A 10,550-nucleotide genomic window follows, 5' to 3' on the forward strand; every position below is an offset into this window, starting at 1 on the left:
GGAGATAAGCATGCATTTACTTTGCTAGACCTTTAGTGTTAGCAGTTGTGCTAATCTAGTAAACACTTGGGCTGTGTTTGCAATTTGTTGTTGCTATGATTACTTTCAACACAACACAGGCTTCAAATTCCTCTAGTGATATCCTATGCTTAGGATGTTAACTAGTTTTCCAGAGGTTTTTGTTTTGTTTTGTTTTCAGTTGCTACTCCTTGCTAGACTTTGGGTCTTCTTTTTATGACAATCTCCAGGGAAAACCTGTTTCTTGAAGATTACCCAGCTGTATTCTACTTTATTTTCACTCAGTGCTTGTTAGTGGGCTAATGGAGAACAAAGGAGTGGCATTCTGTGATGTTTCAGTTAAACCTCAGTCTAAGGCATAATGAACCTGGATCTTGTGGGTGTTGTCCTGCCTCTTCTTCAGCTATAGAGCTGGACCTAGCACTTTTTTCAGCCCTTCCTTGAAAGGTAGAATTTTTTGTCCCTATTTCTTTCCTCCTTCCGAGGAGTGGCTGGTAGGTTTGAACCACCAGCCTTCTGGTTAGCAGTCAAGTGCCTTAGACACTATGCTACCAGTGCTCTGGTGCCACTCCTCAGAAGGAAGGTTGGGCAATCTACTTCTGTAGTGATACTGCCCCGGAAACCCAAGGAGGGGTCGCTATGAGTTGGGACCGACTGGATGGCGCACACAACAACAAAAATTTCTTTCCTTATCTCTGGTGGTGTAGTGGTTAAAGCACTTGGCTTCTAACCAAAATTTCAGTGGTTCCAAACCTACCAGCCATTCCACAGAAAAAAGATGAGGCTGTCTTCTACAAAGATTTACAGCCTTGGAAACTCAATGGGGGCCTCTATGAGTCAGAATCAATTCTACGGCAGTGAGTTTGGTTTTGAAGTTTTATTTCCTTCATCAAGGAGGTCTGGTTGTGTAGTGGTTAAGGTATTTGACTGTTAATCAGAAGGTCAGCATTCCAAACCCACCAGCTCCTCCATGGAAGAAAGATGAAGTAGTCTGCTTCCATAAAGATTTACAGCCTTCGAAACCCAATTGGGGTCACTATGAGTTGGAATCGAACCCAGGGCAGTGAGTTTGGTTTTGGTTTAATTCCCTTCCTCGGCTGCAGTGTGTTTCCACAGTGCCCTAAGGTAAGAGTTTTTGTTACTCTTCCTTGTGAGCACCAGAGAAATCCTCTGGTAGTTGCGTTGCTACTCGAAGAAGGGAGTTTGCTGTTTCTGAGCTCTGTTGGCAACTTGCTCACCTGTGCTGTAGCCCTGTCCCTGGAGAATCAATGAACTTGTGGGTCAGTCCTGGCTGTTTGCTGCTAAGTGCTATCAGATTAACTTTGAGGAATCTGGTGATTTTCACTTTAAGTAGGACTTTTTTTGCTACCACAAGGGAAATGTCAGTGAATCAGCTGCCTCTGGGACACAGGACTGGAATGTGGGAGGTTGTATTAGCCCTCTCCTCTGAATAAGGGCCTTGGACACATAAATAACTGAGTGCTCCTGCCACAGGGACCTCAGAAATATCTTCCCACCCTTTATGGGTCTTCAGGGAGCCCAGACATCTCGGCTACCTAAAAGCTGGCCTTTTGTGTGAGAATGAACAGGGTTGCCTGTACAGTATCAACAATGGAGAGTCATAGACTATATTCTAGGTGAAGGCAGACTGGAAGCAGCAGCTATCCGGAGAGAAATAGACTCGGTTTATATGTACTTGTGCTACAAAATTATTCACATACATTATAGAAGTAACAGAGGACAGGGTTGGATTAGCTTCTCAGAGACAACCAAACACCTTGAGAGAGAGAATCACTGGGCCTGTGGGCTTGGGACCATAGTCTTGAGGGACATCATGCTCAATTGGCACAATATAGTACATAAAAACCTTGTTCTACATTCTACTTTGATAAGTAGCAACTGGGGACTTAAAAGCTTTTGAGCAGCCATCTAAGATGCAACTGTTGCTCTCTTCTCATCTGGAGCAAAGAAAAGTAAAGAAAATCAAAGTAATTTGGAAACAATTAGTCTAAAGATATGATGGACCATGAGGATTTCTGCCTTCTTGACCTGAGACCATAAGAACTAGATGGTGCCCAGCTATCAATACCAACGACTCAGAAAGGGATCAAAATAGGAGATTCTGATCACTCCTCGGAAGGAAGATTGGGCAATCTACTTCCATAGTGATACTGCCTCGGAAACCCAAGGGGGGGTCGCTATGCGTTGGAACTGACTCGACAGCAGTGTGTTTGGCTTTTTTTTTTTTGGCTAGAGTGGGAGGAAAAATGTGGAACAAAATTCAAAAACACAGAAATGACCAGAATTGCTTGTCAGATAGAGAATGGTAGAACCTTCAAGACTATGGACCCAGGTTATTCTTTGGGCCTAGAAATGGACTCACTTCCATGAATTGGCTCTCAGCCCAAAAGTAGAAAGACCTACATGTAGACACCTACCCCGAGAGATGCACCCACCTACCCTAGGGAGATGCACCCCTTAGATCAATCAGCCATGAGACATCAGAGGGGTAACATTCACATAGAAGGAAAGCTGGACAGACAGGAATGCATAGATAAGAAGAGCACAGGGAGAGGGGGTAGTCACATGGAGGAGAGGAGGAGAGAAATTTTTATGCTTGGGGATTGTTCTGGTTACCTAGTGCCACTCTGACAAGAATATACCACAAATGGGATGGCTTCAACAAACAGGAGTTTATTCTTACAATTTGGAGTCTTTAAGTCCAAGTTCAAATTGCCAGACTCTAGGGGCTGAGTGAAAGCCCCTCAGACTTGGGGTTCAGCTCTGCCTCCTGCTCCTGGCCCACTGCAGCTAGAGGCTTTTCTTCACTCAGCTGCTGGCTGCTGAGACTGACAAACCCAAGGTTGACAAGTAAAAAGGCACAGTCCCGATGTTACCAAACCACATGATAGGCCATTAACTCAAGTCCATTGAAAGTTCCAAGGTTGGCAGAGCATGGCAGGCTGCTGAACAATGACATGGCTACATGCAGGGTTCAAGCATGTCATAAGCTAGAGACCATTCCCAAAGCTGTTTCTTACATACCCAAAGCAGCTACTCAACTGCTCCGATAGATTCCACCATGGAGTTAATTACCAATCTCACCATGGGGAATAACTATATCCAGCTGCCCAGACACTCCACCAGACCCAGCCAAGTTGATACACAAACTTAACCACCACAGAGATTGTAATCAGGGCTGTGAAATCAAATGTGCATGAACTGTTGAATGTAAAACAAATCTGCTTCGTAAATTTGCACCCAAAAGCACAAGAAAAGAAAAGAAATACCCTGGGTTTAGAAAACTGTCAAACTGCCAGTTTTGAGAAACTAATAATAAATAAATAAATAAATAACTGTATCAAAGAATAATAAATCTATTGCTCTTGAGTTGGCTCTGACTCATAGCAACTCTACAGGACAGAATAGAACTCCCCCACAGGTTTTCTGAGGCTGTACATCTTTACGGAAGCAAATGCCATGTCTTTCTTTCATGGAGTGTTGTGGGCTCAAGCTGCCGACCTTTCAGTTAGCAGTCAAGCACTTATCCACTGCACCACTGGGACTTCTGATGAAAACTATAGATCCAGAAAATTAAGTTATACTAAAGAATCTGCCATGTGATTTGAAAGAGAACATAATTGTGAAACCTATCTTGAGTCCCTTATACTCCACATGCATTAGGTAAAATACCTTTGTTTGGTCCAAGAGAGTCATCCAAGTTCTAGAAACAAATCGAAATGAAATGGTCTGTAATCAATGATGTAGGATCATGGACCTTGGAGAAAATCCCCGAACTATTAGTTCACAGAGCAGGAGCCATGTTTGGAACACTTTTCATGGGCAGTAAGGACACCAAATCACTTTGGGTGGTTGGTGAGATTATTAATTAAAACAGGAAATAAATGAAGTGTAGCAAGTCTGGGGGTAGGAGCTAGTGGATTCAATTTGACTGATATCGGGATTTTGGTGTCTGTGGGATATGCATGTGGAAATGCCAAGAAGCAGTTGCAAATAAAGGATTTGTCCTCAGAAGACAGAATAGAATTGCGGAGAGTCATAGTGGCTGTGAAAGCCATGGGTATATATGAAATCAACCAAAGAGAATAGGTAGATTTGGAGAAGGCTAAGTTGGGACTCATGTGATCCTCAAAACTTACATGGAGTGTGATAGAAGATGTGTCCAAGAAAGATTCTAGGAAGGGGCTAACCAATACTCACCTTTTCATTCTAGGTTGACTGTAGACATTCCTACCTCTCTGTCTCACAATAAACCAACATTAGAGGGCTAGTAATCTGCATGTAGTCTTAGAAAGCCAGTACGCAGCATGTGTGTGTTCTTCTTTATTTTCTCTATAGACTTAGTTTGAAAATCACTGACACATTCTCTTAACCCATGATATTAAAAAGGTAGATACAGTGTTCTCTTTATAATAGGTAGATGTCTAGAAGCATTGATATAAAGAAGTGAAATCACTCATGAGAGGTGGTTCCACAAAAGAGTGTGCTTTATTAGGTTGATAGCCAAATCCTAAAAATGAATTTTAAATATTAAAGGATTAAAAATAATGTTGTTTCTTAAATTGCACAAATTGCTTGCTAAAATGTCTTGAAAAATGGCTTATCATTTGTTGAAGTCAGTCCCTGAGGGACCTATTCATGTAACATAATAGATGTATTCAGTGGTACAGAGCCATAAGACTTTTTTTTCCTTAGTCTGACCAGTTTCTCTAATTTCTTTCTTTTTCTTTTTTTTTTTTTTTTTCCATCATTTTGCCACATCAATTTACAATCCTTTCCCCCAGGGGTAAGTCCTGTTAAAGATTTGTGAATCTTGCCATGCTTTCCTTTTGCATATACATGCAGGTAATTATTTTCGTATTTCTAGAGTTGTTAAGGAGCTCTTGTGGTGTAGTGGTTAAGGTTTTTGGCTGCTAACCAAAGGTCAGTGGTTTGAACCTACCAGCTAGTCCACAGAAGAAAGATGAGATAGTCTGATTCTGTAAAGATTTATAGCCTTGAAAACCCAATGGGGGTCACAAAAGAGTTGGAATCAACTCAAGGTCACTAAGTTTGGTTTGGGTTTAGGGTTGTTAGTTGGCTTTGGTTTAGGTTTCTTACACAATTTGGATTACACTATAAACATTACTCTGGTTCATATACCTTTAATCTAACACTGTTGTTGTTAGGTGTCATTGAGTCAGTTCTGACTCATTGCAACCCCATGTACAATGGAATGAAACACTGCCCTAACATTAGATAATCAGTAATTCTTTCTGGTACTCACATAACTCATTCTTTTTTTTTTACAATCTTCTTTTGTAATAGTTGTTTAGCATTCCACAGTTTAGTTGGATGAAATATTCAGACTAATTCCCAGGTCCTCTAATTTTTTGTAGACCAGTGGAAGTGGTCAGATGAGGAGTGATGTCCAGTCCATTTTCCATATCTCTGATGCCCACACTCTTGGTATATGGCAACTATGGTGAATTATTCTCATTGTCATCATCATCATTAAAATGATCATTAACATTACAAAGCATCACTATCATCAACACCCATCAATAACAAGCACCACTTATGTACTACAGTTCATGTGATACCCTGGACACTAAAAAAAAAAAAAAAAAAAAAACACCTCACTGCCATCGAATTGGATTCAACTCACAGAGACCCCTTCTTGGGTTTCGAGGCAGTATCACTCCTCGGAAGGAAGGTTGGGCAATCCTACTTCTGTAGTGATACTGCCTCGGAAACCCAAGGAGGGGTCGCTATGAGTCGGGGCCGACTCGACGGCACATAACAACAACAACAACCACATCACTACGGAAGTAGATTGCCCCTCCTTCCTTCCGAGGATTTGCTGGTGGGTTTGAACTTCAAGCTTTCTGGTTAGCAGTCAAATGCCTTAGGCATTATGCTACCAGAGTCCCTGGACACTAGCTCCTTGGAATATGCTTGCTATTATATATGAATCATGCTGTTGCCATCAAGACAGCTCCAACTTATGGCAACCATATGCATAACAGAACAAAACATAGTCTCATTTTGCCCAATATTCATGATCATTGGTATGTTTGAATTGATTGTTGCAAATATTGTACAGTGCCTTCCAACCCAAGGGGCTCATCTTCCAGCACTATACCAGGTAATATCATGTTGTAATCCATAGAATTTTCATTGGCTAATTTTTGGAAGTGAATTCCCAGGCCTTTCTTCTTATTCTGTCTTAGGCTGGAAACTCTGCTGAAACTTGTGCCCAAAAGGTAGCCCTGTTGTATTTGACATTACTGGTGTCATAGCTTCCAGCATCATAGCAACACACAAGCCACTGCAGCAGGACAGACTGACAGACAGATGAAGCATCGCATTAAGGTTGAATAGGCAACCTTCATCTAAAACCCTCAAACTCTTATTGTTACTATTTTATTTTAGTAATAGATATTCTAATTTTTATTTTAAAATAAATAGATTTTCATAGGAAATTATAAAGAAATATACAAAGGTCTTGTCATTATATTTTTTAAAGGAAAAAATGATGGATTTTTTAATTCAAAATCAGCTCATGCTCACTGAAAGTTTTCAAGTGAGTCAAGGTACATAACATCAAAATGGAATATTATTACCTTCACACTACACTCTGCACAGCACTACTGTTACCAGTTTGGTGCATGTCCCTGCAGTGCTCTGTGCATGGGCATATACAGTTGATGTATAAAAGAAGGCAGTTTAACAAACAACCCCAGCTTCGTTTCCATCCCTGCATAGCCCTGTCCAAATCTCCTGTGACCGTCATGTACAACACCGCCCCTCCCCCCCGCCAGTACAATAATAGCTGCTATTTATTGAGGGCTTTATGTTGTACCAGGCATGGGGCTGAGTACTCTAAACACACAACTCATGTATCTATTGCAACAACCTTGTGTAGAACACATTAGGGTTTGCTAGTGAAGAAGTGGATGCTTAAGGTTGCCCTAGTGCTAATACCAGAACCTAGAATTTAAGTCAGGTCTATCTGACTCTGATGCCCATAAGCTTTCTATTTCACTGTCCTGCAGAGGAAATTCTATGGAATAAGCAATAAAAAGAGAGGGCCAAATAGCAAAATATGTATGCATTTCAAATTTCCTGAGAATTCAATGAAATTAACACCAAAATCCACAACAACAAAATCCACAAACAAAACAATGTAATGCTAACATCAGTTAAATCAATTGCATGGAATTATGCTTATTAACAGAGTCGTATAATTGGCTATTTTACTTTTTATCAATAGTACCTACTCCTGGGCAGCACCAGTACAAGAGAATGTTGCCTTTATCGGGAAAGGTTTCTCAGTGTTTTCTCTGCTACAAACATGACAGATCAGCATTCATTAACCAGCATATTTAGACTCAAGTTTGAGGACAGGGTGACTCCATGGGATTTCATGGGCAATTGCACCCCTCCCCTGAGCCACCGAGTCTTCTCTCATGAATCTATGTGTCACAGTGGAAAAGGGCTGACCTCAACTAATGACCTCTTCTTGAGAGATGGCACCTCCTGCCATTCACCCTGCCATCATGGAGCCTGGTACTCCCAGTGGCATCTGATCTCCCTGTCTACTGAAGCTGAATCCAGAGTCCTAGTTTGAGGCACAAGAACTATTCATGAACAAGTTGACTGAAGTCAGTGCAACAGGGAAAAATACACCTTTCAGCATTATGGTCGGGTCCACAGAGAAAGAAGAAGTTGAGAAGAGGCAAAGCAGCCGAAGTCAGGAGGACACTTCTGATCAGCAGTTCCAGTGTAAACATTATTTTTAATGACCTGAAAAGCAACAGCCCATGGGGTTAAAATAGCCCCAAGGCCTGTGGTGGTCCTAATGTTCTCCTCAATGCAAGAGGAGTTGTCCTCAATGGAAATCTTGTGGCAGCATTTGCTCAGTCCCATCTAGAAAACACAACTCTGTTGTTTTCTTTCTTAATTAATAAAAAAAAACCTCAGAAGGAAAATGAGAGAGACTCAAGTGTTAATGATTATCCTAACTTTATAAGATTTCTTTATATAGGGGGTAGGGGGAGTAAAAGGAGGTCTAGCGCTGTAGTGGTTAGAGCATTGGGATGTTGACCAAAAGGTTAGTGGCTCAAATCCACCAGCTGCTCCATGGGAGAAAGACGAGGCAGTCTCCTTTCATAAAGATTTACAGTCATGGAAAGCCTGTGGGGGGTTACTATGAGTCATAGTTGATTTGATGGTGGTGGGTTTGGCTTTGGGGAAAGTCAATCATTCAGAAACTTCAGGGATTTATTTAGTTAATCAGTGACTTGCAGCTCACCTCACAAACACCAATGTGCTGCAGCCTTAAGATGAGAATTCCTACCCTCATGACAGAAAATTGTTTCAAATGTAACTGTTGAAAAAATTTAATTCCATTAATTTTAATACATATATTGTTTATACCTACAGTCATACTACAATGTATTATAGAGATATGTGACCCTATGCTTTCTGTCCTAAAAGTATTTCTTTCTTTCCTATCTGTCAAAATCAGAGAGAAACCAATATTTTACATTATTCACCTTTACCATGAACCAAATTTCCATTCATATTACCTTCCTTAAAGAACTCAGGTACCGCTGAGGTTTTGGAGTAAATGTTCTCTAAAGTCAATTCAATTCTGGTTATGTGAATGTTTTTGTAGAAATTTTGTACACAAAAAAATGATGCTTCATCTATGCCATTACATACATACATGTCATGGAAATAGTGATGAAAATGTATATAACATTTTCTAACATGCTTCTTAAGGGCTAGGTATATTGTGACAATGTGCATAGTGTTTCTCATTTGTGATGATAAATGCATAAACTACTTACCACTGACTCTTGCCCAAACCGTTGGATTTCTGGCCATGGTGGTAGTGCTTGACGCTCTCTTCACCATTGCCTGGTGCAGAATGGATACTTCTGGGCAATACAGACTGTTGACTGCCATGGGTCATGAGGGGGACCTGCCATTCTAGGAGCTGTCTGGGGCATACCCATTGCCAGTTGTGGGAGTCAAAAAATCCTTCTTTGATCTCTCTATGGATTCATTTTTCTATGATGGCCATTTTTATACACATTGAACCAACCTTTGGGGAGTATTCATCTAATCACTCTCTAAGCAGCTGTTCTGGGACTCCTCAAAGTACAAACACAACTTAGGAGCCTTAATGGAAAGTATAGAAACAAAGAATAATTAATTCTCTCTTGGATTCATTAAGTTCAGGACAAATGTCTTTTCCCAGAATGCAACGAGGAGATGAGTTTATCTCTTTCAGGATATTTACAGGTAGATTTCAGTACTAGATTTCTATGCAGAAACTATGGCTGACAGAAGCTGTGAAGCTGACTGCCACTCACCATCACCTCACCTTTAGGGAGAGAATGGGTAAGGATTAGTATAGATTGGCACTAATATGGTTGGATTCCACAAGGCATTGGAAGTTTTCTCCTTTTGATCTGAGGCGATTGATGCAGACCTCCTACCTGGACTCCTTATGCTTCATGCCCTGATGGTTGTACCTGTACAGGGCAAAAGTGTCTTTGCAGATGTAGTTAAGGTTATTAACAATGTGACTTTAAGACAGAGAAAATCAGAGATTCAAAGCCTGAGAAGGATTTGACATGCTAAATGAAGACGATGAAGCCCATCTGTGAAGGAAAAAGGAACCTCAATCCTATAATCATAAGAAACTAAACTCTTCTGACAAAGTGAATGAGCTTGGAAGTTGGAACTTCCCCAGATTATCTAGATAAGAAGCAGCTCCTCTGACACCTTGATTTCAGCGGAGGATTCAGTTGAGTCATGCTGTGACTCGGCTTCAGACCTACACAACTCTGAGACAATAAAGGGATGTTTTAAAGCACTATGTTTGTGGTGATTTGTTACAATATCAATAAACAAAAAACAAAACCAAACTCAATGCCGTCGAATCGGATCCGACTCAGAGCAACACCTCCTTGGGTTTCCCAGGCAGCATCTCCATAGAAGTAGATTGCCCTTCCTTCCTTAGGAGGAGTGGCTTGTGGGTTTCAACCATCAGCTTTCTGGTTAGCAGTCAAATGCCTTAAGTACTGCACCACCAGAGCTCATATGGACTGCCAAAAGAACTAACAAATTTGTCCTAGAAGAAGTGTCGCCAGAATGCTCCCTGGAAATGAGAATTCTCAGGCTTTGTCTCACCTACTTTGGTCATGTTGTCAGAAGGGACCATTCCTTGGAGTAGGATGTCGTGCTTGGTAAGGTGGAGGGTCAATGAAAAAGGGGAAGGCTCTTAATGAGATGGATTGACATGGTGGCTGCAATGATGGGCTTGGGTGTGGCAAGGATTGTGAGGCTGGCACAGAACTGTAGTGTATCATCCTATTGTACTTGGGGTCACTATGAGTCGGAGCTGATTTGACGGCACCTAACTCTGGTAGCATAGTGGCTAAGACACTTGACTGCTAACCAGAAGGCTGGCGGTTCAAACCCACCAGCCACTCCTCGGAAGGAAGGTTGGGCAA

This window comes from Orycteropus afer, unplaced genomic scaffold (genome assembly GCF_000298275.1).
Source record: "Orycteropus afer afer isolate SDZICR_OR568_19922 unplaced genomic scaffold, OryAfe1.0 scaffold00010, whole genome shotgun sequence".
NCBI lineage: Eukaryota > Metazoa > Chordata > Mammalia > Tubulidentata > Orycteropodidae > Orycteropus > Orycteropus afer.